Genomic DNA, 14,205 nt, shown 5'->3' on the forward strand with positions numbered 1-14,205 from the left:
ATGAACATTGGGGTACATGTGTCTCTTTCAGTTCTGGTTTCCTCGGTGTGTATGCCCAGCAATGGGATTGCTGGGTCATAAGGTAGTTCTATTTGCAATTTTTTAAGGAATCTCCACACTGTTCTCCATAGTGGCTGTACTAGTTTGCATTCCCATCAACAGTGTAGGAGGGTTCCCTTTTCTCCACACCCTCTCCAGCATTTATTGCTTGCAGATTTTTGGATTGCAGCCATTCTGACTGGTGTGAAGTGGTACCTCATTGTGGTTTTGATTTGCATTTCTCTAATAATGAGTGATATTGAGTATCTTTTCATGTGTTTGTTAGCCATCCGTATGTCTTCTTTGGAGAAATGTCTATTTAGTTCTTTGGCCCATTTTTTGATTAGGTCATTTATTTTTCTGTAATTGAGCTGCAGAAGTTGCTTGTATATTTTTGAGATTAGTTGTTTTTCAGTTACTTCATTTGCTATTATTTTCTCCCATTCAGAAGGCTGTATTTTCACCTTGCTTATATTTTCCTTTGTTGTGCAGAAGCTTTTAATTTTAATTAGATCCCATTTGTTTATTTTTGCTATTATTTCCAAAATTCTGGGAGGTGGATCATAGAGGCCAGCTCTTTCGCTCTCCACCTTGATCCTCCCCTAATCAGTGCAGAGTGTGTGGCTTCTTGCTGCTTCTGCTCTCAGTTCTAATTCCCTGAGTAAGAAATCATGAAAGGATGATTTCACAGCTTATATGCAAGGGTGGGACAGAGAGGGGCTGAAACTTAAGGGACCATAATACATTGAAAAACTCAATCAATGATGACTTGCACCACCTGCTTACCCACAGCATTAAAGGTGAAGTGAAAGTGTTAGTGAGTCCTGTCTGATTCTTTTGTGACTACATTACTGTAGCCCGACAGCCTCCTCCATGGAATTCTCCAGGAAAGAATACTGGAGTGGGTAGCCACCCCTTTCTCCAGGAGATCTTCCAATTCAGGGACTAAGCCTGTGTCTCCTGCACTGCAGGTGGATTCTTTGCCATCTGAGCCACCAGGAAAGCTCAAATTAAGGTGATGCACTTTTTCAGATCATTTTAGATCAAAATTTTCGTGGCCCATGCCAGTCCCAGCTCCTTCAGTCACAAACAGGGGTATAGTTGGTGCCCTCCACTCTGAAGGGGCACTCTTATTGTGTTTAGTTGCTAAATCTTCTCTGAATCTTAGACTTGGTCTCAGCAAAGAGCTTTTATATGAAAGATAATTAGTTAAAAGCCTTAGTGCTGCCAGGTTGGCACAGAACCAGGAGTTGGAGGAAATTTTATCTTTACCATGTAGCTTAAGGTAAAAACCTAAGGATAACGTGTTTTTTTTTTTTTTTTAAGTTACATATTAATCACACCAAGGAGAAAAATGCCAAGTTACACACAACACTGAAATATTATAAAAACTGAGATTGCCAGCTACAGACTCCAAACACTGAAATATTGAACTCGGAAGTGACTTTTTTTGACAATTGGGAATGAATTTCTGTCAGCCTCTGAATACATAATTGTGAAAGTTTTGATTAATGTAAAAACAAAATGAAGCCTGTGGGAATATTAACGGCATAAAGGCACATTTAGAAAATGGATTCAGCGATGTTGAGTTGTCTCTTTGAAAAGGGAAGCTTCCCTGGTAGCTCAGATGGTAAAGAATCTGCCTGCAACACAGAAGACCCAAGTTCAATCCCTGGGTTGGGAAGATCTCCTGGGAAAGAGAATGGCTAGCCACTGCAGTGTTCTCACCAGTAGAATTCCACGGGCAGAGAAGTCTGGCAGGTTACAATCCATAGAGTTCCAAACAGGCAGATATGGCTGATCAGTAGAAAGGTGCACAAGGGCTGGTAGGTCCCAGAGGCTCCAGATGGTCTGCTAGTGAATATCCCCCAGGACTCCGGGCCTGATGCACAGTGAACCCATCTTGGCACTGCCCACAGTCCAAGATGGAGGTTTTGCATCAGCTAGATCCACTGGGAAAAAATGCTCGAGTCCAGGGTTTGGGTGGGGTTACCCATGAGGGTCCCTTGGAAGAAGGTTCCCTCCAGCCATGCTCACTCCTGGACACTTAGTCCGTTCCAGGCCCCGAGGACACACCTTGTATATGATGACAGGTTGAACAGCCTCAGAAATAAGTGAGGAGGTGGATGCCCTGGAAATGAGAACCATAGAGAGTGAGTCAATGGAGCCCTGAACTCCTGTAGCTGATCCTTGCCTATCAGAGAGCATCTAGGCTCCACTCACGTTCAGGCCCTTTTATTTAAACACTAATAGGAGAGTCATTAATTTAAAGGGGAGAATCATGGTCACATATTGCAGAGGACACCCAATGATTGACATTGAACTTCTCTTTATTTCTTTGTAGCAATCCGACAGAGGGGTAACAACCACATCAATGTCCAAAGCCCAAAATCCCCCCTCCAAAATTCAGATTCATGTTTCTAACTTTGTAAGAACACATCTATCCAAAACTCCCACAAAGTCCTTCCCACTGCCCACTCTAAATCACCCATCCTTTTCCCGCATGCACTGAACAATTGTCTGAAACTGTGGTTTGTGTTCCTTCTATACCCACTGAGGTCTGGGTGGCAGTGTGCCAGTGCCGGGGACAAAGCCTGAAACTTGAGTGCTGGGTTAGGTGGACATGTAGCACGGGCACAGGATGGGCTCAGTGTCATAGAAGATCTGGTCACCGTGGTGTGGATGGGGGATGGTGCTGAAACTGACAATCCTGGGCTGCTCAGGCTCCAACAGCAGCTGTTTGATCTGGGGGTGACTGAGCCAGGAGGCCCAGGTAGAGGGTGCCACATACATCCTCACAACTATCCAGGGGTGTGGGGTACAGCATGTAGCTCAGCTTGCTCAGCCCCATGGTGTGGTGCAGCAGGCTCTCCATCACAGCATGGAGATGGGGTAGCTGCAGAAGCTGAAGGTGGTGAGCTGGGAGCAGTGGCTCAGGGACAGCAGGAGGGTGCTGAAGCCACACTCTTCCAGGTCCAGGTCCTGCAGTGTGGCTGAGGTCCACTCAATCTGATCCTGCAGGGGCTCCAAGCAGAAGCTGGTCAGATTGGCCCTACTGAGGCCCAGGTCCTTCAGCAGACTGACTCTCAGGCACTGTGATAGGTACATCAGGTCTGACTCCAAAATCAGGCAGTTGGTGATCCACAGGGTCTCCAGAGGGGTCTTCAGGCATCTGGCGAGTGACAGGGCAGTCTGTCCCAGGGGCAGAGAGGGTGGGCAGAGGAACTGGGGAGGAGAGACCTGTTTCACTGGAACACAGGACATCTCACTGGCTTGGAGCTGGCCTCTCACCTTCTTGACTGGAAGGCAGGGGATCGTCTGGGGGAAAGATCTTGCTCACATGGGTATGATTTCCCCCTGCATAAAATGATGAACTATTTTCAATGTGGGAAACAAACAGTAAACAAATGTCATTTGCCTATTTCAGCTAATATTTGGTTTGCAGGAATTAAGATTTTTTACAGGACATGACTTGTTGAATTAAACAGCAGGCTGAATGCAGTGGACATAGGCTGCTGGGTCCCAGCAGTTACAGATGATCCCTGAGTAAATATCTCCCAGATATTCAGGGGCCACAAACTGTCCATCACCACCTACAATTTTTTTTCCTTCTTCTTTCTTTCTTTTTTTTTTTTGGTTTCTCAGTGAACATATTTATTCCTAATATTTGGAGTTCATAGCTGGCAAAAGGGAATCAATGCAACTCACTCATACAGACAGACTAGGCTGCATCCTCTCAGTTTTTATCACTGTGTTTAAGGCAGAAGGGGTGACCTGTTACTGAGGATTTCCTATATATTCAGCAGTCTTAAAGGAAAATAGTAATTGTAATTTGGACTTACAGAGATTGGAGCAACTTCAACAATGATGCTCATTTCAATTTTAATCTTCTCTGGACTGTCAAGGATCCACAATTTTCCCTTCCTGATCCTGATACTTTTGAACTGTGGTGTTGGAGAAGTCTCTTGAGAGTCCCTTGGACTATGAGGAGATCCAACCAGTCCATTATAAAGGAGATCAGCCCTGGGTGTCCTTTGGAAAGAATGATGTTAAAGCTGAACTCCAGTACTCTGGCCACCTAATGAGAACAGTTGACTCATTGGAAAAGACTCTGATGCTGGGAGGGATTTGGGGCAGGAGAAAAAGGGGATGACAGAGGATAAGATGGCTGAATGGCATCACTAACTCGATGGCATGAGTTTGAGTGAACTCCAGGAGTTGGTGATGGATAGGGAGGCCTGGAATACTGCAATTCATGGGGTCACAAAAGTTGGACATGACTGAGTGACAACTGTATTGAACTGATCCCTCCTTGTCATCTCCAGAATCACCCACTTCCCACAGCTCACATGGAGCCCAAAAAAAGCTCAGAACAGAAGCGGCAGGTGGGAGGGAGAGACAGAGCTTCAGACTTCAAACTTCACACCTGATGGACCAATGTCCTTCTCACTTAGTTTTCTGTCATCATCTCTGCTAAGACATCACTCTCTCGGAAGGAATTCCCAAGGAAATCACACTTGACCCCCCACTATGTGGACTACCAGCAAGAAGTCTCCTTTGACAGCATCTAACCTGAGCCTCACCTCTGACCCTAACCAGGGAGGTGACCTGACAAGATGCTCGGGGACAGAGTGGTGGCATCGTGAGGACTTCCAAATGGCCCATGAACACTGGCAATGTCCCCGTCGGGCGTAAATAGACACCCTGATGGTAAGAAAATGAGAGAGGTGCGTTCTGGTCTTCAAAGCTGGTGCCACACCTCACCTGAGCACCTGGTGCAGGCGGCCTTCGAGGAAGGAGATGGAGTCCAGGTAGAGCTCCTACATGTGGGGCAGGTTCAAGAACTGGGCGGTGAGCTGGTCCTCCTGGTCAGCAGCAGTGTGCGGCAACTCATGGATGCGAGACAGCAGCAGGCACAGGTTTTCCATCTGTCCCAGGTGTGGCATGAACCTGCCCAGCATGGCCAGCTTCTAGGTGCAGTTCACCTTCAGGTCCTGGACAGAGTCCAGCTGCACCACCTTCAGGATCTTTGTTATGCTCTGCATGGCATTGGCAAAAACTCTGATCTTCTGGCAACATATCTGCAGCACGCTCCTCCTCTGCTTGGCCTTGTTCAGGAGTTAGCTGAGGGTCTCATCCAGGGTGTCCTCCTTGAGGCACTGGTAGACCAGCATGTCCACAGGGCCCTGTGCTGGCTTCAGCCCCAAATGAGCTTCCACCTTGTGCCTCTTCTGCATGGGCTGGATCGGCTTGGGCTCCAGCAGTGATCAAATTTGCTGACCTTAATGCCAGACCACAGGGTCCAGAAGTCCTGCTGGGTGTTCTGGCACAAGTCCAGCACCTTCAGCTTCTGCCACCTGTTGGGCCATGGGGGATGCACTGAGCTGTGCAGAGGCTGATGGGTACCAACACCCCTCAAATGCTCTGCACTCCTCATGCCACAGTTCCTCCAGCTTCTGGGCCCACCTTGGTCCCCACAATAAGGGACCCTGGTAGGCTGCAGTCCATGGGGTCACTAAGAGTCAGACATGACTGAACGACTTCACTCTCACTTTTCACTTTCATGCACTGGAGAAGGAAATGGCAACTGACTCCAGTGTTCTTGCCTAGAAAAATCCAGCCAGCCTGGTGGCTGCCATCTATGGGGTCACACAGAGTTGGACATGACTGAAGTGACATAGCAGCAGCAGCAGCAACATGTGCTAATAAAGTAATACTGAAAATTCTCCAAGGCAGGCTTCACCAATATGTGAACCGTCAGCTTCCAAATGTTCAAGCTGGTTTTGGAAAAGGCAGAGGAACCAGAAATCAAATTGCAAACATAGGCTGGATCAAATTACAAACATAGGCTGCAATTGTGTAGTAGTTTGAGTATTCTTTGACATTACCTCTCTTTGAAATTGGAATGAAAACTGACATTTTCCATTCCCTTGGCCATTGCTGAGTTCCAAATTCTCTGGAGCAGCGAGCTGTGGCTCTGTTGCACTGGAGCAGCCAGCAGTCAAGTGGAGATATCCCATGTCCAAGGTAAGGGGCAGTGGCTGTGCTTTGCTGTAGCAGCAGTGAAAAGATACTCCATGTCCAAAGTAAGAGAAATCCCACTAAGCTGGTAGATGTTGATAGAGAACATTAGAGGGCAGAAACCCTGAAACAACAATCACAGGACCCTAATCTGTCCATCACATGGACCACCGCCTTGTCTAACTCAGTGAAACTAAACTATGCTGTGTAGGGTCACACAAGATGGACATCTGTACATATCTCCTGGAAAAAAAAAAAACAAAAACCAGAAACAAAATCTTAGCTTTTCCTACATGGACCTTTGTCGCCAAAGTGATGTCTCTACTTCTCAGTATATTATATCTAGGTTTGTCACAGCTTTTCTTCCCAGGAGTGAGAGTCTTTTATTTTCATGGCTGTAATCACTGTCCCAAGGGATTTTGGAGCCCAAGAACACTGTCTGTCTCTGTGTCCATTTTAAACCTTTGCATTTGCAGAACTTGGCCTTTAGCCGTTGTTCTGCATAATTTTGCACCTGAAGTCCAAACTTGCTTGTTACTCCAGGTATCTTTTGACTTCGTGTTTTTACATCACAGTCAGCTATGATGAAAAAGACATATCTTTGAGGTATTAATTTTAGAAAATCTTGGCGGTTTTCCAAAAACTATTAAAGTTCCCTGGTAGCTTCAGTGGTAAAGAACTGAAATTCAGAAATTTACATTTTTCAACTAAGAATATCTGCACCCATATTTTTATACAAAATTAGGAAACTCTGCATTTTCAGTATGAACCATACCATCCTGAATTTCACATGTGAGTTAGAGAGAATTCTAACTTTTAAATAGGATTAACACCTAGACTTTCCTATGTGAAAATTAGGGAATCATATAGGAAACCCTACACCTATGTTTGCAATTTGATCTCTGGTTTCTCTGCCTTTTCCAAAACCAGCGTGAACATCTGGAAGCTGACGGTTCACATATTGTTGAAGCCTGCTTTGGAGAACTACACCAAGTTATTTGCATGTGAAATATAGAGAATTTATATTTCCTTTAGGAATAGTGCCCTTGAGTTTTTCACTTGAAATATAGGAATTCCATAATTCAAGTAGTAAATTCAATATCTGGATATTCAATGAAATACAAGAATTTTATATTACATGAAAGAAATTTGCATAGCTATAGTTTGTTTATAATTTTTAGAATTTATTTATTTATTTATGGCTGCACTGAGTCTTCAACGCTGTGCACAATGTTTCTCAAGTTGCAATAAGTGGGGACTGCTCTTCATTGCAGTGAACGAGCTTCTCATGGCAGTACTTTCTCTTTCAAAGCAGAAGCTCTAGGACATCCAGGTTAGGTAGTTGGGGCAAATAGGGTTATCTACTTTGGCAGCATATGTGATATCCTCAGACCAAGATGAAACCCATGTCCCTGGCATTGACAAACACATTACTTTACAATATTGTAGTGGGTTTTCCCACACATTGACATGAATCAGCCATGTGTTTACATGTGTTGCTGATGCTGAACATTCCTTCCACCTCCCTTTCCATCCCATCCCTCAGGGTCATTCCAGGGCACCAGCCTTAAGCACCTTGTCTCATGAATTGAACCCAAACTGGAGATCTGTTTCACATATGATAATATGCATGTTTCAATGCTATCCTCTCAAATCATCCAACCCACGCCTTCTCCCAGAGTCCAAAAGACTATTCTGTACATTTGTGTCTATACAGTTTCTCATATATAGAGTCATTGTTACCATCTTTCTAAATTCCATTAGTAGACTGGTTGAAAAGAGGAAAATGAGAATATCAAGGCTGTATATTGTCACCCTGCTTATTTAATTTATATGCAGAGTACATTATGAGAAATGTTGGGCAGGAAGAAGAACAAGCTGGAATCAACGTTGCTCAGAGAAATATCAGTAACCTCAGATATGCAGATGACACCACCCTTATGGCAGAAAGGGTAAAATGTAGATGAAGTCTACTCAGTGATCATGATCACTATCATAGCATGACTGGGATACCAATGATAAAATGCCATATTGAAAGATTGCACCACAATCAGCAAAATATAGGCATTTTATAAGAGGCATTATAAAAGGTCATTCTTGCTCTGCTCTCCTATGTCATGCCTTTATTTACTCCCATCAAGACACCACCCTATATTTCTTAATGGATATTTTGATATTGCTTTGCTGTTCCTGCAAAGACAGACTTATATCCTTGTGGAGAATGCAGTATCAGAGCATGGTAATGAGTTCTTGGGAGACATGACATCTGTTTCCCTTCTTAGCTTCATTATCTATCTGTTTCACTGAACTTCTAGAGCTATAATCAGGAAAAATATTTTCAGTCATCAGTTCATTTCAGTTCAGTCACTCAGTCATGTGCGACTCTTAGCAACCCCATGAATTGCAGCATGCCAGGCCTCCCTGTCCATCACCAACTCCCGGATTTCACTCAGACTCACGTCCATAGAGTCAGTGATGCCATCTAGCCATCTCATCCTCTGTTGTCCCCTTCTTCTCCTGCCCCCAATCCCTCCCAGTATTAGAGTCTTTTCCAATGAGTCAACTCTTCACATGAGGTGGCCAAAATACTGGAGATTGAGCTTTAGCATCATTCCTTTCAAAAATATCCCAGGGCTGATGTTCAGAATGGACTGGTTGGATCTCCTTGCAGACCAAGGCACTCTCAAAAGTCTTCTTCAACACCCCAGTTCAAAAGCATCAATTCTTCGGCCTTCTGCCTTCTTCACAGTCCAACTTTCACATCTACACATGACCACAGGAAAAACCATAGCCTTAACTAGATGGACCTTAGTCGGCAAAGTAATATCTCTGCTTTTGAATATACTATCTAAGTTGGTCATAACTTTTCTTCCATGGAGTAAGAGTCTTTTAATTTCATGGCTGCAGTTACCATCTGCAGTGATTTTGAAGCCCCAGAAAATTAAGTCTGACACTGTTTCCACTGTTTCCCCATCTATTTCCCATGAAGTGATGCCCCAGTCTTCGTTTTCTGAATGTTGAGCTTTAAGCCAACTTTTTCACTCTCCTCTTTCACTTGCATCAAGAGGCTTTTTAGTTCCTCTTCACTTTCTGCCATAAGGGTTGTGCCATCTGCATATCTGAGGTTATTGATATTTCTCCCAGCAAACTTGATTCTAGCTTGTGCTTCTTCCAGCCCAGGGTTTCTCATGATGTGCCCTGCATATAAGTTAAATAAGCAGGGTGACAATATACAGCCTTGACGTCCTCCTTTTCCTATTTGAAACCAGTCTGTTGTTCCATGTCCAGTTCTAACTGTTGCTTCCTGACCTGCAAACAGGTTTCAGAGCAGGCAGATCAGGTAGTCTGGTATTTCCAACTCTTTCAGAATTTTCTACAGTTTTTTGTGATCCACACAGTCAAAGCCTTTGGCATAGTGAATAAAGCAGAAATAGATGTTTTTCTGGAAATCTCTTGCTTTTTCCATGATCCAGCAGATGTTGGCAATTTGATCTCTGCTTCCTCTGTCTTTTCTAAAACCAGCTTGAACATCAGGAAGTTCATGGTTCACGTATTGCTGAAGCCTGGCTTGGAGAATTTTGAGCATTACTTTACTAGCATGTGAGATGATGCAGCTGTGCAGTAGTTTGAGCATTATTTGGCAGTGCCTTTCTTTGGAATTGTAATGAAAACTGACCTTTTCCATTCCTGTGGCCACTGCTGAGTTTTCCAAATTTGCTAGCATATTGAGTGCAGCACTTTCACAGCATCATCTTTCAGAATTTTCAGTCATAATAAGCTATATTTCACTTTTCCTAAGCACTTGCTTGGGGCTGGAAAGAATATGTCTTCCTTCCTACCAAGTTAACAACAGATATGCAATTCCTCTACATGTTTCATGTCTACCCAAGTTTCCATATTATCTTGCAAATCAGCTAAGACATAGTGCCTGCCAAATGATGCATTTTACCTACTTACTGAATTATCAATAAAGAGATGCTAAATAAATTAGCAATCAAAATCTGTATACATTACTCAACAACATCCCATAGCCTCTACTCTTCCCCTAATTAACTTGTTTTATTTATTGAGAATTCAGTAAGGTAGTGTGTCTTCTTTATAATGCAATGTCTATGTTTGTCATAGCTTTTACATCCAAAAGCAAGTGACATTTAATTTGATAACTACAGTCACCATTCTTAGTAATTTTGGAACCAAAGATAATTAAGCTTGTCACTGTTTCCACAAGTTTACCCTTTCTATTTGCTGAGTAGTGATGGGAACCAGTTGCACTTATCTTTGTTTTTATGAATGTTAAGTTTTCAGCACGGTTTTTCACTCTACTCATTCACCTTCATGAAAAGGCTCTTTATTTCCTCTTTACTTTCTGTTTCTGTATTACCATCTATGTACCTGAGCTTTTTGACGTTTCTCCCAACAACTTTGATGCCAGCATGTGATTCAGTCACCTGCTATGTTAATAGTATATTCTGCATATGATTCACATAAACAAGTGACAATATAGAACTTTGTCACTCTCCTTTCCCAGTTTTGAAGTGGTCAGTTTTTCTGTCTTTTGTCCCATTGTTTGCATCTTCATTCATTTAAGGGTGGTTTCAACTTTTACTTCCTCAAGAATTTTCCATGTACCCCACTCCCTTTTTTATTTGGTGTTCTCCATCAGGAAACCTATATTTCTAATCATGGGACATTTCTCATTGCCCCAATCAGAACTTTTCCAGTTTTTTTTTTGTGTGTGTGCACCACACTGTGTCTCATTTCACAGTTCAGATATTGCTGAAGCCTGGCTTGGGGAATTTTGAGCATTACTTTAGTAGCATGTGAGATGAGGGCAATTGTGCAGTCGTTTCAGCTTTCTTTGGCATTGCCTTTATTTGGGATTGGAATGAAAACTGATCTTTTCCAGTCCTGTGGCCAATGCTGAGTTTTCCAAATTTGCTGCCATATTGAGTGCAGCACTTTCACAACATCACCTTTCAGAATTTGAAATTTCTCAACTGGACTTCATAGTGATGCTTTCTAAGGCAGACTTGGCTTCACATTCCAGAATGTCTAGCTCTAGATGAGTGATCACACCAACATGATTGTCTGCTCTTGAAGACTTCTCCCCCCCCCCCCCACCCGGTACATTTCTTCTGTGTTTAATGCCACCTTTTCTTAACATCTTCTGCTTCTGTTTGGTCCACACCAGTTCTGTCCTTTATCAAGCCCATCTTTGCATGAAATGTTCCCTTGGTATCTCTAATTTTTTGAAGAGATCTCTAGTCTTTCCCATTCTGTTGTTTTCCTGTATTTCTTTGCATTGATCATTGAGGAAGACTTTCTTATCTCTCCTTGCTATTCTTGGAACTCTGCATTCAGATGCTTATATCTTTCCTTTTCTCCTTTGCTTTTTCGCTTCTCTTCTTACCACACCTATTTGTAAGGCCTCCCCAGACAGCCATATTGCTTTTTTGTATTTCTTTTCCATGGGGATGATCCTGATCCCTGTCTCCTGTACAATTTCAGAACCTCCATTCATAGTTCATCAGGCACTCCGTCTATCAGATCTAGGCCCTTAAATCTATTTCTCACTTCCACTGTATAATTATAAGGGATTGGATTTAGGTCATACCTGAATGGTCTAGTGGTTTTCTGTACTTTCTTCAATTTAAGCCTGAATTTGGCAAAAACAGTCAGCTCCCAGTCTTGTTTTTGCTAACTGTGTAGAGCTTCTCCATCTTTGGCTGCAAATAATATAATCAATCTGATTTTGGTGTTGACCATCTGGTGATGTCCATGTGTAGAGTCTTCTCTTGTGTTGTTGGAAGAGGGTGTTTGCTATGACCGGTGCATTTTCTTGGCAAAACTCTATTAGTCTTTGCCCTGCTTCATTCTGTATTAAAGGCCAAATTTGCCTTTTACCCCAGGTGTTTCTTGACTTCCTACTTTTGCATTCCAGTCCCCTATAATGAAAACGGAAATCTTTTGGGGGTGTTACTTCTAATAGGTCTTGTAGTTCTTCACAGAACCATTCAACTTCAGCTTCTACAGCATTACTTATTGGGACATAAGCTTGGATTACCATGATATTGAATGGTTTGCCTTGGACATGAACAGAGATCATTCTGTCGTTTTTGAGATTGCATCCAAGTACTGCATTTCAATCTTTTGTTGACCATGATGTCTACTCCGTTTCTTCTAAGGGATTCCTGCCAACAGTAGTAGCCATAAGGTTCATGTGAGTTAAATTCACTCATTCCAGTCCATTGTAGCTTGCTGATTCCCAGAATATCAAAATTCACTCTTACCATCTCCTGTTTGACCACTTCCAATTTTCCTTAGACTTAGTTCTTTCCCTGTCTCAGTTGTTCTACTATTGGTTCCTTCCAGATTGTTAATCTCAGTTATTGCATTGATGATTACTGCTTGAGTCTTCTTTATTCTTTCTATATCCCTGGTAAACATGTTTATTTCTTCTCATCCGAGGCCTCTGGTGCATTTACTGGCAACTCTACTAAGTTTTCAATATTTTGGTCATCTTTACTCTCATTATTCTGAATTCTTTTTCAGGAAAACTTCCTATCACCTCTTTTGTTTGTGTTGGGGGGTTTTTATCATTTACCGTCACCAGCTGCTTATTTCTCTCCTGTTTCATTTCATCTTGATTGCTGAGGTTTGGGTCCCCTTTCTGCAGGCTGGAGGGCATGGCTCCATTGTGTTGTGGAAACTGCTCTTTGTGGGTGGGATGGGACCAGTGACTTGTCAAGGTTTAATGCTTCAGTGAATTTGTATCTGTGCAGTGGCAGGGGGATCTGTAACTCTTCTCTCTGAAGTCCAATGAATTGTACATGGATTGTGCATTGGGGAGTTTGTGGGTTTGGTATGGCTTCGTGCACCACCTTTTATAATATTCACTGTTGTGTTTCTGTTTTATTGGAGAATACCTGTGGGTTCTCTTGTACTGAACTTGCTGGCTCAAGTGTAGAGATTGCTTTCCAGGGAGACATGGAAACTCTGGGGTGTGTGCTTGTTCTTTAATGTTCCTTGAGGTAAGCAGTTCAGTTCAGCTCAGTTCAGTCACGCAGTCCTGTCCGACTCTTTGTGACCCCATGAATCACAGCACGACAGGCCTCCTTGTCCATCACCATCTCCCGGAGTTCACTCAAACTCATATCCATTGAGTCAGTGATGCAATCCAGCCATCTCATCCTCTCTCGTACCCTTCTCCTCGTGCCCCCAATCCCTCCCTGCATCACAGTCTTTTCAAATGAGTCAATTCTTTGCATGAGGTGGGCAAAGTACTGGAGTTTCAGCTTTAGAATCATTCCTTTGAAAGAACACCCAGGGTTGATCTCTTTGCAGTCCAAAGGACTCTCAGGAGTCTTCTCCAACACCACAGTTCAAAAGCATCAATTCCTCTGTGCTCAGCTTTTTTTCACATTCCAACTCTCACATCCATACATGACCACTGGGAAAACTATAGCCTTGACTAGACAGACCTTTGTTGGCAAAGTAATGTCTCTGCTTTTCAATATGCTATCTAGATGGGTCATAACTTTTCTTCCAAGGAGTAAGCGCCTTTTAATTTCATGGCTGCAGTCTCCCTCTGCAGTGATTTTGGAGCACGCCCCCCACCCCAAAATTATAATAATATGACACCGTTTCCACTGTTTCCCCATCTATTTCCCATGAAGTGATGGGGCCAGATGCCATGATCTTCATTTTCTGAATGTTGAGCTTTAAGCCAGCTTTTTCACTTTCCTCTTTTACTTTCATTAAGAGGTTTTTTAGTTCCTCTTCACTTTCTGCCATAAGGGAGCTGTCATCTGCATATCTGAGGTTATTGATATTTCTCCCAGAAATCTTGATTCTAGCTGTGCTTCTTCCAGTCCAGGGTTTCTCATCATGTACTCTGCATAGAAGTTAAATAAGGAGGGTGAAAATACACAGCCTTGATGTACTCTTTTCATATTTGGAATCAGTTTGTTGTTCCATGTCCAGTTCTAACTGTTGCTTCCTGACCTGCATATAGATTTCTCAAGAGGCAGGTCAGGTAGTCTGGTGTTCCCATATCTTTCAAATTTTCCACTGTTTTTTTGTGATCCACACGAGAAGTTCAAATTCCATGATGGAGGCTTAGCATCTAGTTTTTGATACAGTAAA

General features: G+C 43.0%; 1 pseudogene; it reads right to left on the reverse strand.

The window, feature by feature from the left end:
- Positions 1 to 2,652: 2,652 nt before the first annotated feature.
- The window catches only part of LOC138431446 (melanoma antigen preferentially expressed in tumors-like), a 621,360-nt pseudogene continuing 609,807 nt past the window's right edge, over positions 2,653 to 14,205 (reverse strand).

This window comes from Ovis canadensis, chromosome Y, assembly GCF_042477335.2.
Source record: "Ovis canadensis isolate MfBH-ARS-UI-01 breed Bighorn chromosome Y, ARS-UI_OviCan_v2, whole genome shotgun sequence".
Taxonomy (NCBI): Eukaryota; Metazoa; Chordata; class Mammalia; order Artiodactyla; family Bovidae; genus Ovis; species Ovis canadensis.